Source organism: Canis lupus, chromosome 38 (genome assembly GCF_003254725.2).
Source record: "Canis lupus dingo isolate Sandy chromosome 38, ASM325472v2, whole genome shotgun sequence".
Lineage (NCBI taxonomy): Eukaryota > Metazoa > Chordata > Mammalia > Carnivora > Canidae > Canis > Canis lupus.
Window position 1 is genome coordinate 4,105,469 of NC_064280.1, and position 13,555 is coordinate 4,119,023.

General features: G+C 32.3%; 2 long non-coding RNA genes across 5 annotated transcripts in view; one reads left to right on the plus strand and one right to left on the minus strand.

The window, feature by feature from the left end:
- The window catches only part of LOC112643182 (uncharacterized), a 36,739-nt gene that overhangs the window by 8,115 nt on the left and 15,069 nt on the right, over positions 1-13,555 (minus strand). Inside the window, exons 1-2 of one of the 2 annotated variants that reach the window (XR_003125685.3) lie at positions 4,595-4,774; positions 4,110-4,291 (exon numbers count right to left, since the gene is read on the minus strand). The exons of the other annotated variant lie outside the window; for it this stretch is intronic. This is a non-coding gene — a long non-coding RNA (uncharacterized LOC112643182). Of the gene's footprint in view, positions 1-4,109; positions 4,292-4,594; positions 4,775-13,555 lie in introns of those variants that run through there. 2 annotated transcript variants of the gene reach the window in all.
- Positions 227-13,449, plus strand: LOC112643184 (uncharacterized). 3 transcript variants are annotated; one of them, XR_004812774.2, is made up of 5 exons: positions 227-575; positions 4,351-4,460; positions 12,155-12,205; positions 13,096-13,135; positions 13,335-13,449. It is a non-coding gene; the product is annotated as an uncharacterized LOC112643184 (long non-coding RNA). The 3 variants fall into 3 exon arrangements; XR_004812773.2 differs by lacking the exon at positions 227-575 and adding an exon at positions 3,723-3,768 and having other exon boundaries at positions 13,335-13,438; XR_003125688.2 differs by lacking the exons at positions 227-575; positions 12,155-12,205; positions 13,096-13,135; positions 13,335-13,449 and adding exons at positions 3,723-3,768; positions 4,761-4,781.

A 13,555-nucleotide genomic window follows, 5' to 3' on the forward strand; every position in this document is an offset into this window, starting at 1 on the left:
GTTTTGAGAATGCTGAGAAGGTGATCTTTGAGTCACAAAGATTTCTGAGGAAAGAACTCACTACGCAAAAAGCATAACTAATGCTAGTGCCCTACGCATGTTTCAAGATCAGTCCAAAGGCAAGTGTGACTGGAGCAGAGTCAACAATGACTAGAGAGGTAACAAGAGGGCGAGATCATATAAGGCTTTGAAGGCCATCATAAGTATTTTCCAACATGCAGGGTTGTTAGGCGAGGGGTTGCATAACTTGATTTAGATTTTTAAGGAATCTGTCTGGTTGTAGACAGAAACAATAAGAGTGCACGGGTGAACACACATCAATGTTCTATAATGAGTTATTTTAGTGATCCAGATGATGTATCACCATGGTTTGGACCATAATGGTAGCAACTGGAGTTGATAGAATAAAGTGGTTGAATTATGGGTATGTTTGGAAGATACAGATATTGGGAATTTCTAATATAGTGCCTGGATGATGCAACAAAAAGACTGGCCAAAAAAATTCCAAAGTTCTTGAATGGAGCATATGAAATGACAAAGCTGACATTAATCATAATAGTTACAACAGCAGGAAGGTAAGTTTGAGGAAGATCAGCTTAGTTTTGACATGCTTCTTGTGAGGGTTTATTTATTTATTTATCTTTTCTTGAGGTATCTTTTAGACATATAACATTAGATACTAATTAAAGAGTTGGATACATTAGACTGGATTGAGGGATGAATTCATGCTAGAAATAAAAATGAAGGTGGTCCTTTGTCATTAGACTGGATGAGGCAGTGAGTATTAGATTGAGAAGAGATGAGAAATCAATACCTAGCCCTGGACCCTGCCAACGTTGGGAAGTTGAGTAGAGGTGGAGAAAGTAAGGAGACTGAATGAAGCAGGCAGGGAAGTAGGGGTTAATTCAAGAAAAAACAAAAAATTCTTTAGGTCTAGGTAAAAATAGAAGGCTGATTTCCTACGTCAAATCTATTGACAGTAAGATGAGAACTGTGAACTGATGGTTGGATTTAATAATATGGAAGCCAATGGTGACCTTGGTAAAGAGTTCTCTTGGGGTAGTGCAGGTAAAATTCTGATTAAATTGGGTCCAAGAGAGAATAAGATCTTTAACATTAAGCCAAAAGGCTTAGTACAGAGAGAACAGAACACTTTGAAGCAAAACACAGTAGAGCCCTTTAAAAAAAATCTATACTTCAACATCATATTAAGTTTTGTTATATAAATCAAGGCAAATAGTATTAAATCAGACCAGTAGTAACTTTAGAATTATATGTTCTATTTAAAATTCTAAAAATAGGAAGCTCAGGAAGAAAATTACTATAGTTTTTATATATTTTAAAATTTATAGTATGTTTAAAGAGGCACTCAACTCTCACAGTATTATGGAAGCTATAGTTTATCAGGACATTTAAGGATGTGATAGAAATAAGAATATACTGTCATTGTCAAAAGGATATTAATTTTTCATCATTTTTAACTTTTCCTTCTGTCAAGAGAAAGTCTGTTGTAATAGGAAAAAGAAGCTCAGGGCACACATTAAATCAATTTTCTTCATATAATTTTGTTTTTCTGTCTATAAATACAATAAAAATAGAGTATCATTAATGCATTTCAATTTTCAATTATCACATTAAATATACCCCAAAGAAATTAAACAGTTCAGATAGGGATATCATTATTGATATGAACTTTTCTCCATGCATAGAGATTACCTAAACTTTTTCAACCATTATTTAGTATTTTTAGACCTCTTAATTTGTTTATTAATTCTTTTTTTTTTTTTTCTAAAATCTCTTACTATCTACCAGGCACTTTTCCAGGAACTGGATGAAAAGAAGGAAACAAAATTTCTGAAAATGTATGATTGCTGTGTATATTGGTTTGCAATTTAAAAAAACAAGAGGTCATGGAAAACCACAATAGAATGATCACTTTTATCAAAGTTTGAATGTTAAATAAAACATATTTTGGTAAATTCTTATCTGTGCTGTATCCCAAATACATGACTAATCATATATATGTATATATACTTTCTCAAAATGACATAAATTCTTTTTGAGTAAAACATATCTTTAATTACTATTCTAATATCTGTGCTTCCCACATCTACTCCTAATGTGCTGTGACCACTATAGAATCATAAAACTAAACTAGTGTATTAACCATATATTGATAACACAACCAAGGAAAGATGGGAACTCAGAGTACAGACAGGAACTGGAGAACCATGCTTGGAAATGGCTGGAAACCACACATCTCTAAAATATTAAGAAAAATGAAATGTAAAATATTTTGGGGTAATATGTGAGGTAAATGTGAGGAAGTCATATTCATGCAACAATGACAGTGTTAAAAGACAAAAATCTTAACGATTATAATGAATTATAGTAAAAGTAAACACCTCTGTGGATGAGATGGGTATTAGAATGATCATAATATTCACGGACCTTCATACAAGTAGACAAGATAGGATATAGCAATAAAAACTATAGGGGCACCTGGGTAGGTGGTTGAGTGTCTGCCTTTGGCTCAGGTAATAATCCCAGGTCCTGGGACTGAGTACCACATCAGGCTTTTCGCACAGAGCCTGCTTCTCCCTCTGCCTGTGTCTCTGCCTCTTTCTCTAGGTCTCTCATGAATAAATAAATAAAATCTTAAAAAAACTACTATTAAAATAAATCAATTGAACATGCTTCTTTCAGAAAAAATAAATTGAATAAGCAACAGCAACAAAATAATAGAATGAAGAATATTTGATTGACACAATTGAAAATCTTGAACAAATAGATGTATATGGGACCATACATCCACAAGCCCAGCATTTTCATTGTTTTAAAACATTTACAGAAATATTAATGAATAGCTTCCATGTATCAAATTTTAAAAGAAGTTTCAGATAATTTAAAAAGAAAAAGCCTACTTTTATTGGATACTTTTTTAAAGTGTGAAATGTTAGCCCAAGTTTTATTTCACCATTAAGTCAACACACACTATTCTAAATAACTCTTGGACAAGAAGAGAATCAATATTCATACTATTATTTAATGATAGAAATATTACATATGCAATAAGATTAATTCAAGAAAATGTGGAAATTAAAAAAGAAAATGTATAAAGTTTGCATTTGGTTAATGTTAACAAAAGATTTATTTTAGGAGAATTTCTTTTATAAAATAAACTCAAGGCAAAAGAATATACTTTCAAATAGAATAGAAAATTTTAGTTATTGTTTAGTAAAACTCAATGCTAATCTTTTGGGGAAAAAAAAGAACTACTGGCATGTTTGATCACTTAAACACACAGACAACATTAAAAAACAAAAAAAAAGAAGAAAATAAATTCAGATAGAAAAAAAGATGAAATTGTGAGAGTCTTTTGTACATAAATTTATGGCAATCCTTTAAAATATTTAGATGAAATGAATGGTTTTCTAAGGAAAAAATAATCTATAGAGCAATCCTTGTAAGTAATTTATAAGGCAGACAAAAGCTCTTTTCTGAAATATATATGTCTTTAATGATCTTATTTGGAAGGGAAAATAGAGAATATGGAACTCTCTCCAGTTTAAGTTATATAGCTAGAATGGGACAATTAACACAAAAATAAAATTCCAGTTTAAAAAAATTTTTTCTGAAGGTACAATCAGCTGAGTCATCTTAAATAAAAACATTTATGCTTTAATAGGCAGTGGTTCTAATGTGGTAAGGTTCTGATTCCAGAGCTTTTAGGAGGCACTTTAGATTCGTGGAAGAGAGCCAGAATTGGTAATTTTCATATGCTTTTAAATAGCTCTGTAAGTCTCCACAGTGCCCTATTTTGAATATTATGCTAATGTAAGCAAATAGGACTTATGGTGTCTTATCCACCTCTAGCCTCACTAGCCAGTCATGACCCAGAATAAGGAATGCGATGATGGGTTATAATCTGGGCCTAATTTCAAAACAAAGTGTTGTTTCCACTGTGTTGTTTGGAAGAGTTTATAAAGTATGGAAAATATTTACACTCACGTTTTTCTTTAGCTTTTTAAGGAAATTATTTTAGTCAACACTCAAAATTGTTTTAAAGAGTAAATAAGAATTAATTTCATATATCTGATCGGTCTTACTTCATGAGCAGATAGTTCTCTTGAGGGCAGTCCTTCTTCAGGGAGAACAAGAAGCACACTGGGGAGAATGGGTGATCCTCTGAGGTGTGACATCATAAAATCATTGGGTGTTCATAGTTCATGAATTGCTAGAGTAGGAGCTCATTCTTTCCCATAAATGCTGAGACAATTCCTGGGGAAATCTAGGATTGATTGATTGATTGATTGATTGAATGATTTTTTCCTTTAATGTCTGTGCTAGGAGAATCCGGACGTGCCCTTGAAACTGCAAACTACACAGGTTGCCAACACAAGGGAGAAGACAAATTTTGTGTGGGTGGTAACCCTACTCCTAGGTTTAGGTTATGGGAGGTAAGTGATGTAGGGTTGCTAAACTAAAGAACCCTTCTAAAATGTTTCCTCTATCTCTTCACCCCAGGCCAAAACTGTCTTTCTAAGAAAGCCTACACACAACGGTGTGAAAAGAGCAATTCGGAGATACTTACAGATATTATGTTGAACAGTTTTTTGTTGACCTGTTTTACACATAACAATCCAAATAGCCTTTATGTCCTACCGTAAAATTTTCCAGTATTCCCCTTTAGCTTAGCTTTCGTATTTTTTACATGATGATTCTTATTTTCTTGATGCAGTTATGTAATTACATTTCAGAAGCAAGAACACCAGGCCTGTTTTCTTATTTCTATTGAGTTAGTGTTCATTTTGGCAGTTACTATAATTGCATATTACTGAATTCAGAAATGCCGGCCAGAAAAATAAAATGGGAACCGGTGCAACACTATTTTGATTCACATACTAGTTTCCTATAAATGATTTCACCAGCAAAACACTCTTTCTCTCCAAAGGCTTCCAAAACCCTACAAAAGGAATATGATCAAAAGCATTTTTTTTAACTCAAAGCAAAACAAGTAGAAGAAAGCTAAAACATAAAAGGAAAAAAGCACTCTCTATAATTATACTTTCAAAAATGTTTCATTTCCCCTAAATAGCACATATGGTTTCAATAGTACTTATTTTGAATATTTAATGTTATTTATAGTTTATGAAGTACACTATTCTTAAGAATTAAATCCTATTACAGTAAGAAAAGTCCTCTTCTGTTAAACTAGTATGAATAAATCACAAAAACAAACTTCTATAATATACTAGTTATTATGATTGTTTTTTAAAATTTGCAAATTTCAAGACAGTTTTTCTGAGATAGAGCATCTTCATTTCAAAAGTGACGAGAGAGAGATTTACAAAAGCAAGACATCTAGAAATGTAAATAGTTGATACAGGTAACAAAGGAAGAAGTAACATACCCAGATAGGTACAGAATTACCAATAGGATTTTACCTACCTGTATCAACTGACTCTTTTTATCAAAGGAATAAGACTTAATTTATTATAGTATTATGCTTTTACTTTGTACTAAGCTAATGTGAAAAACTCAAACATAAGATGGAATATTATTGATAATGAGACAATAAAGTTATAAGCTGTATGATATGAGTGAGCAGAACTGATTTTTCATGATCTTGTTGCCATATATTAGTACAGGTGTCCATTTATCCTCTGTGATAGTAATTGTCAAAATGTACAGCTACCCCTTTAATATCCTAGTTTGCTAATTTCCCTGATATAGTTATTCTTATATAGCTTTTCTATCATTACCAAAAAAAATCCAGATAATGCTTATCAAATAAAAATTATTTAAATATCCTGAAATCATACATAGAGCACATTAATATAAGTGGAGGAAAATCTACATTTTCCTGTCTTTTTTTTTTTAACCTCACTTGACTGAATTTAAATTAATTACTTCTTCATTTATATGTAATAAATAAAGAACAATCACCAATACGTAATTCCACAGAAAAATCTGTAGTAAGCCAAAGGGATATTGGTACATATTTTCCAATCTTATACTTCATTGGTGGAAAACTTGTAATCCTGGCTCATTTTAGAGTTAAGATCAACACTTAATACTGTTGGAACTATTCTCTAAATTGACTTGTTAAGAATAAGAAATAAAAAAATAAAAAACAAGAAAATAGACATTTTATTGAAAATTGGCTTGGTAAAATGTTTGGTTTACTTGTGACACTGGCTTACATTTTTAATCAAGTTTTTCTGAGGCTAATAATAAAATTATTTCATTATTCATCAGAAAATTCTTGACAAAGAATAATTAAAGGAATGTTAATGGAAGTTCATATTGGAGGTAGATCAGGGAGGAAAATCTGCATGGAATTAAAATGGTGCCAAAATAATCCATGAAGTAGACCATCTAGGACTATGAGATCATTATCACTTACACCCAGGGGGGCCTATTATATAGATATTTCTGAACTTTGTCACAGAGAGTGCAATTATGAAGAAGAAGAACCCTTAGTGCTTATAATTTAAGAATCGATTTGAAACTTGGTGCTTGATGATGAAATTTATTACATAGCTTGAATGATCTCTGTAATTTATATGATCAGGATTTGTCTCTGAACTTGTTCTAAGGTAATAGATGTACAGCTAGAGTGAAAGATAAAGAGCCAGCCATACAAGGAAACTGGGGAAGAACATTATAAGTATAAAAGCCCTGAGATGGAGACTATTTTAACATGCTAGAAGAGGAGAAATTCACTCTGTTTGTAGTATCTCTTGGTCTTGCAAAATAAAAAGGAGAAAGGCAAAATTAAGTATTCATTTTAACAATTATTAATCATCCATTATGTGTCAGATGTTATTCTAGTTTGTAATATATAAATGATGGGTTTCAAAGCAGATCACCCCAGAATGTACCACTCTGGCAGATTGATTATTTTGAGTTAAAGTTACATAATAAATAATCCATGCAAGGACACTCTGAACCTCCTTTTTCTCCCTGGATGTGGGAAATAAATCTCCCGTGTGAAAGGAGCCCTAACATCATGAAAAGGAAAAGAGACATCTGTGCCACCAGAGAGAGAGAGAATTTGGAGCTCAGGAGGCTACGTAAACAAACCTTGTTACTTGTTCCTTCCTCTCTAATTTACTACCCCAACCTCAAAATTCTTTGTCTTGTCAATTCTGCACAAATTTATTGTTTCCTTGTCAAAAAAGTATAAAAGCTGTCTACTTTGGTCACTTCTTTGGGTCTCATATCTTCTGGACTCCCATATATATGAAATAAAATTAAATATGCTTTTCTCCCGTTAATCACTCTTTTTATTACCAGAGGTGTCTCTGCCAAGAACCTAGAAGTGTAGAGGGAAATTTATTTTTCCCTTCCATACATAAGCAAGCTTGTGATATTTTTCCGGCTGAACTGTACATCTTATCGAAGGGAGCAGTCACTGAAGTGTATTACTATAATAAAAGTCAATAGACTTCCAACAAAAAGTGCAAACAAGCAACTATGGAGCACATGCTGAGGAAAATTAAATTTTGACATTCATTCTAAGAAAAATTGATATTGGGGTAAAATTTGAAAGATAAGGTGGCATGCTTGGGAATTATAAAAGTATAGAGAAAGGCCTGTGAGGCATATGTACAGAGGTACGGTGGGAAAGCATCTCTTGGTGGAACAAAATCTTCAAGGTTGATTGACTATAGAGTGTGGATGGTTAGGAGCATACAGTTACCTGATACCCTTTCAATATTCTGATACAGATACAATAAGACAGATATTCCTCCTTTTACTATACAGTGTTATGGTGTTGTTAATTATACATAATAGTAGTGCTTTTTTATATATGTACAACTTGGGGTAGTTACTGGTGGAAGGTTCAAATATCAAGGATCAATCATTGGTTTGCATTGTTTTCATTTTTTTTTTCATTTGTTATCTTTGGAGCTCATTTTTCTACTAGTTCAACTAAAACTTTATTTTTCTTTTGGTTTTATTTACATTTAGGCCCTATACACACAATGACAAAAATATATAATCATTTATAAAATATTACTAATTAGGTGATGTTTGATATTTTATTAATATTTTTCTTTGTCCTCTTTTTTTTTTTTTAACTATCCTTACAATGTGACAGTGAACTATAAATCAAGTATCTTTCAGTATAGTGATAGATATGATTGCTTCTGGGTAACTACTCTTTAATGAGGATGTTTAATCGAACCTGAATTCTCTGTGGATATTAGTAATTAATACATTAATACACTGCTCTGTGTGGGTTGTATTAATTGTATTAATTCTTTATATTGAAAAAATCATTTTTTATAACTACAGGGTTAAATTTTTTATCAAAATAGGAATAAAAGATATAATCTGAGAGTAGATTTTGAGTGTATAGATTCTAAGATAATACAGTTTAGAACAGTTACTCAGCTAGGATCTTCAATTATATTAATACACTGAGACATTTTCTGCAAGAATGCCCTAAAATCAATTACTCTGCCCCAAATACTGCAGTACACTGTACTTAGGGCTTTTCTGTGCACTTCATTGATTTTAAATTGCTAGTAGCAGCATCTGTGTCTTACTCCCTAGTGCTACTTTATGTATGTATGTATGTATGTATGTATGTATGTATGCATATACGTATGTATGCATGTATGTATGTATGTTTCAACATGCTTATATTTAAAAATATTTTATTTAAATTCAATTTGTCAACCCAGTGTTACTTTTAGAAACTTCTATTTTTTCTCGAATCATACATCATTGAATCTGAAGTCATCAGAGTAAACCCATCCAATGTCTAATTCCCCAAATTTCTACTTTGATAATTCTTGATGATTTCAGTATCCATGTAGATGGAAATTTCAAAACTCAGATCTTGCAATTCCTTCTTCATTCCAACCTAGCCACTCACGCCCATGATTATGCATTATACATCATAACATTAGTGACAAATTGCATCTTCATAATTAAACTTTGAGAGCCCCACTCATCAATTAGCAGATCCTCTATTTCCAGTTTTCCATTTCTAATATCCTAATCTCAATAGTCCTTTGATTCTGCAAGAGCCTAAAATCATTAATACTACTAAATTTACACTGTTTATTACTGTCACCTCATAGATTTGTTTTTATCATACTTAGCTTTGATTCCATTATCTCTTATTTTGACGATATCTTTGCATACAACTTTATCAGTTCAGGGCCTCCATGAAGCAGATGAGAAAAAGAGATTAGATATTCAGAATATTTTTTGGTAAAATTGTTTAAGGGTGAAGTCACGGGGAGCAGGAGTAGACAAGAAGACCCTTTACATTATGGTGCAGGCCTGGGAGGAAAGGGAAGAAAGATTGGATAGGGAAAGTCTCAAATGGCTTCTCCATCTAGGAAATTCTTGATCAACCCAATGGGGAAGGCTCCAAACAAAAGTAGCTCATAAAAGGAACCTGTGTCAATCAGGAATAGTCCAGTTATAGCAAACCCATCATGCTCAGTCATTGGCTGAAGGAAGCCAGGAGAAGCTTGGCTTGGTATATACACTGCTGTGGATCGAAGTATGGCAACTGGAGGTTATCAATCAATATTCCATGTAGATAATTTTCCTTAAGGGAGATCTGATCGTAGAACTCCATAGCTGCCAAATACTAGCAACTCTGTTTATTTTGTTTCACTATGCTGGTTAAATCCCAAACCTGGTTAAATCCAATTCTCTACTTATGCTCTAATTGACGTATCTGTATGTCATATCTGTAGCATCTGGTACAGTTGATCTTTCCCGTCTATAAATATACTTGTCTTCAAGGACAATACTCTTTGCAGATTTTTTTTTCTCTTTTCTGATTTTTTAACATTGAGGTGCCTACAAGTCACACCACTTATTTTTTTCTATCTACTCATAACCTCTTAGTGAGCTCATCCACTTTCAATATAACAGACGGCAGATATAGACAGACAACCTCCAAACTTACATCTTAGGTTCTGCCTTTTCTCTTTTATTCTAGAATCAGAAATCCACTTGATATTTCCAATAATATACATAATAAGTATTTCCAATACTCGCTGCTCCAGGTTAAGTAATTAGTACACATGTCTAAGTAGTTCTTTGATTTTTTTCCCCATCATGTGCATTTCTTTAATTTCCCTTTTCCACTCTTCCTTCCAACCTGGATTATTTCAAAGGACATGAGTCTGATCTTTCTGTCTAGTCTTCTTTTTTTCTATATTAGATTTCACGTTAATATCATAGTTAACTTTTTAAATCGAAAAACTCTCATTAGCTGATTTTTCACATTATTGCCCTTAAATGACTCTGTTTATTTTCTTTTGAAAAAAAAAAAAAACAGGATTTCAATAAGCCCATGAAATCAGAACTAATAAGGAATATAAAAGCTGATAAGCTGCTTAGATCTGATTTTAGGTTTCAGATCTGTTTACTTCCTTTCAAATCTGATTTTATTTTTGAGTATATTTCAAAAAATAACATACATATTTTTGAATTCCATAAATTTGATGACATTTCCAACAACAGATGTCTAACCAATAAAGTAGCTGACCCCAGGGTCAGTCAATTAAGCATCTGCCTTCAGCTCAGGTCATGATCTCATAGTTCCAGATAGATGTTGGCTCACTGCTTAGCGTTAAGTCTGCTCCTCTCTTTCTCTCTGCTTCTCCCCCTGGTACTTCTCTCTCTCTCTCTCTCTCAAATAAATTTTAAAATAAATAAATATATACATAAATAAATACTAATAAAATCTAAAATAAAAAAAGAAGCTGGCCCCAAAGAATTGCTTCATATTTATCAATTCCATTGTTTGTTTTCTTAAAGATTTTATTTATTCATGTGAGACACAGAGAGAGAGAGGTAGAGACATAGGCAGAAGGAGAAGCAGGCTCCCCTCAGGGAGCCCGATGTGGGACTCCATCCCAGGACCCTGGGATCATGACCTGAGCCAAAGGCAGACACTCAACCACTGAGCCACCCAGGTGCCTTTGGAATTTAGAATTTTTATGCCCTTGTGGACTTTATGCCTACTCATTCTATAAATTATTGAGAGAAGAGTACTGACATATTTGATTATAGTCATGAATGGTTTATAGTTGTCAGCTTGCCTATTTCCCCTTACAGAAACTTTGCTTCATGGATATTGAAACTCTGTTATTAGGTTCATGCATGTTCAGGATTGTTAAGTTCTCTTGAAGAACTAACCCTTTCATCATTATGAAATGATCTTTGTTCTGAAATTGACTTTGATATTTTTATATGAAGTCCAGCTTTCTTTTCTTTTCTTTTTTTTTTGAAGTCCAGCTTTCTTTGACTATGACCACAGTATATATTTTCCCATCATTTAGATTTTAACCTATGGGTATCTTTAAAAAAATGTTTGTTTGTTTTTTTTTCTAAAAGCAGCATATAATTAGATATTGCTTTTCAATCCAATCTCTGCATTTCAGTTGGTGGGTTTCAGCCATTACATTTTATATGATTAGTAATATGATTATGTTTAATCTATCATCTTGCTATTTCTCCCATCTGATCTTTGCTTCCATTTTCTAAGGCTCACCTCATTTGTTTCTCACTATTCAGGGATCACCATTTTTCATTGCCTAATATCCAGTATCCTGAAAATTGTTGGTTCACATATTTTTTTTTCTTGTTTTTCTTGGTTCATTCAGATGGGAAGTTAATCTGTTCTCTGTTAGCCCATATGGCTGGAAGTGGAAGCTGACCTAGATAATTTTTTTTTTTTAAATTTAGCACGATCCTTACTTATTCTTCTCCACCCTTTTCGATCTATGTCCAGGCACTGTTTTCTTTTCTCTGCCTCCCAAATTAGTTTTAGAAAGAGTAAAGAACATAGAAAAATATTTTAAAAATTAAGTAATATATGTAGTATTACCTACCTACTAATCTAAAATTAAAACAAGACAATAATTTGGTATACTGATCTATTTTCAAATACTGATTTGATCTCATTCTACATTTCCAGACTCATATCCCCAAATCAACAGGTGTCTTTAGCTTTAGATCTGTTCAATACTTTCAAATCTGATTTTATTTTTGAGGAGAATAAGTATATCTATTGTTTAGTGTTAAGATCCTGACCTCTAGAATTTGAATTCTCACTTGAGAGGTTGGGCAAGGTATTTAATCTTTCTACCCTCTCTTTCCTCGACAGTAAAACAGTGATATAAATTGCACCTACTTCCTGAGGTTGCTGTGAAGTTAGGTGAGTAATAAACAACATAGAAAATAGAAAATAAATTAATGTTACTTTTATAAAGTAATTTTAAAATGATTTTAATGATATTTAGTGAAAATGTATTCTTTTCTGTCATGTTTCAGATATGTTTACTTCCTAAAATTTTTTAAGAATAAGCATGCTAAAAAAAAAAAAGAATAAGCATGCTAAACAAATTATCTATTCAGTCTAGAGTTCATCTATGCTAGTGGCACTAGGACCCAATTTTTAAAGAGCCATCCATAATAATTGCTCTGTATGTGGTAATGACCTTCATGGCAGCCAACCTCAGTTCACTATCTTCAAAAGGGTGTTTTTGGCCAATTTTCCTCAGTTCTGGTGACTGTAGGGAGTTGATCACAGCAGGTTTGCAAATAAGAAACAAGATTTCTCTTTTTTTGGTCCATTACATATAAAATTGAGATGTTAAAATGCTTTTGGAATCACTTGGATTAGGCCAAATGATGATGGCTTGAAGTTTTCTTGGAGTGTTTCATACATCATCTGCTCCAAAATGAAATAATGATTCCTAATGTAGTCCTCACTCAAGGCACAAACAAATATGTTACTAATGAGCATTTTCTTTAATGGAGTGGGTCTTATTATAGCAAAAAAGCTCTCATTATTCCTTGGCAAATCTACCTTAATACATGCTTTGGTGGATTCATAGAGAATAATAATGATTTAAGCTATGCAGAAACACATGCATTCAGATTTTTCAACACAAACAGAACAACCAAAAGTCGGCATGTCAGTGGATCTTCAACTGTGAGTAAATACTCAAGTGATGTGTACTATTACAAAATCTTTAATAAAAGTAATGAGAAACACTATTTGAGGTTTATAATGGTAACTAAAGTTTTTTGTTTCATTTTTAGTGAAGATCAATCAGAAATCTTTGACTATCAAGACAAAATTGTAAGTAATAAGCATCATAGGAAGAAATCTAATAATCTGTTGTAGATTATTATTTGCAAATAACAAATAATGTTGCAAATTTGCAAATAACAGTTATAATTTGAAGGCAACTTTCTAAAAATAGCTAAAACATGTGGAAAGACAGAGAGAGAAAAAGAGACTGATTCTATCTAATGGCTGTATTTTATGTATTACATAGAATGGATATTTGATACATGAATGATGACAAACACAGAAAGAAAGAAAAGAAAAGAAAAAAAAAGAAAGAAAGAAGAAAGAAAGAAAGAAAGAAAGAAAAAGAAAGAAAGAAAGAAAGAAAGAAAGAAAGAAAGAAGAAAAGAAGGAAGGAAGGAGGACTGGTGCATATGCATGTATGTGTGTGTGTTCATTTTAAGTTAATAGATATATATTTTCAGTAAC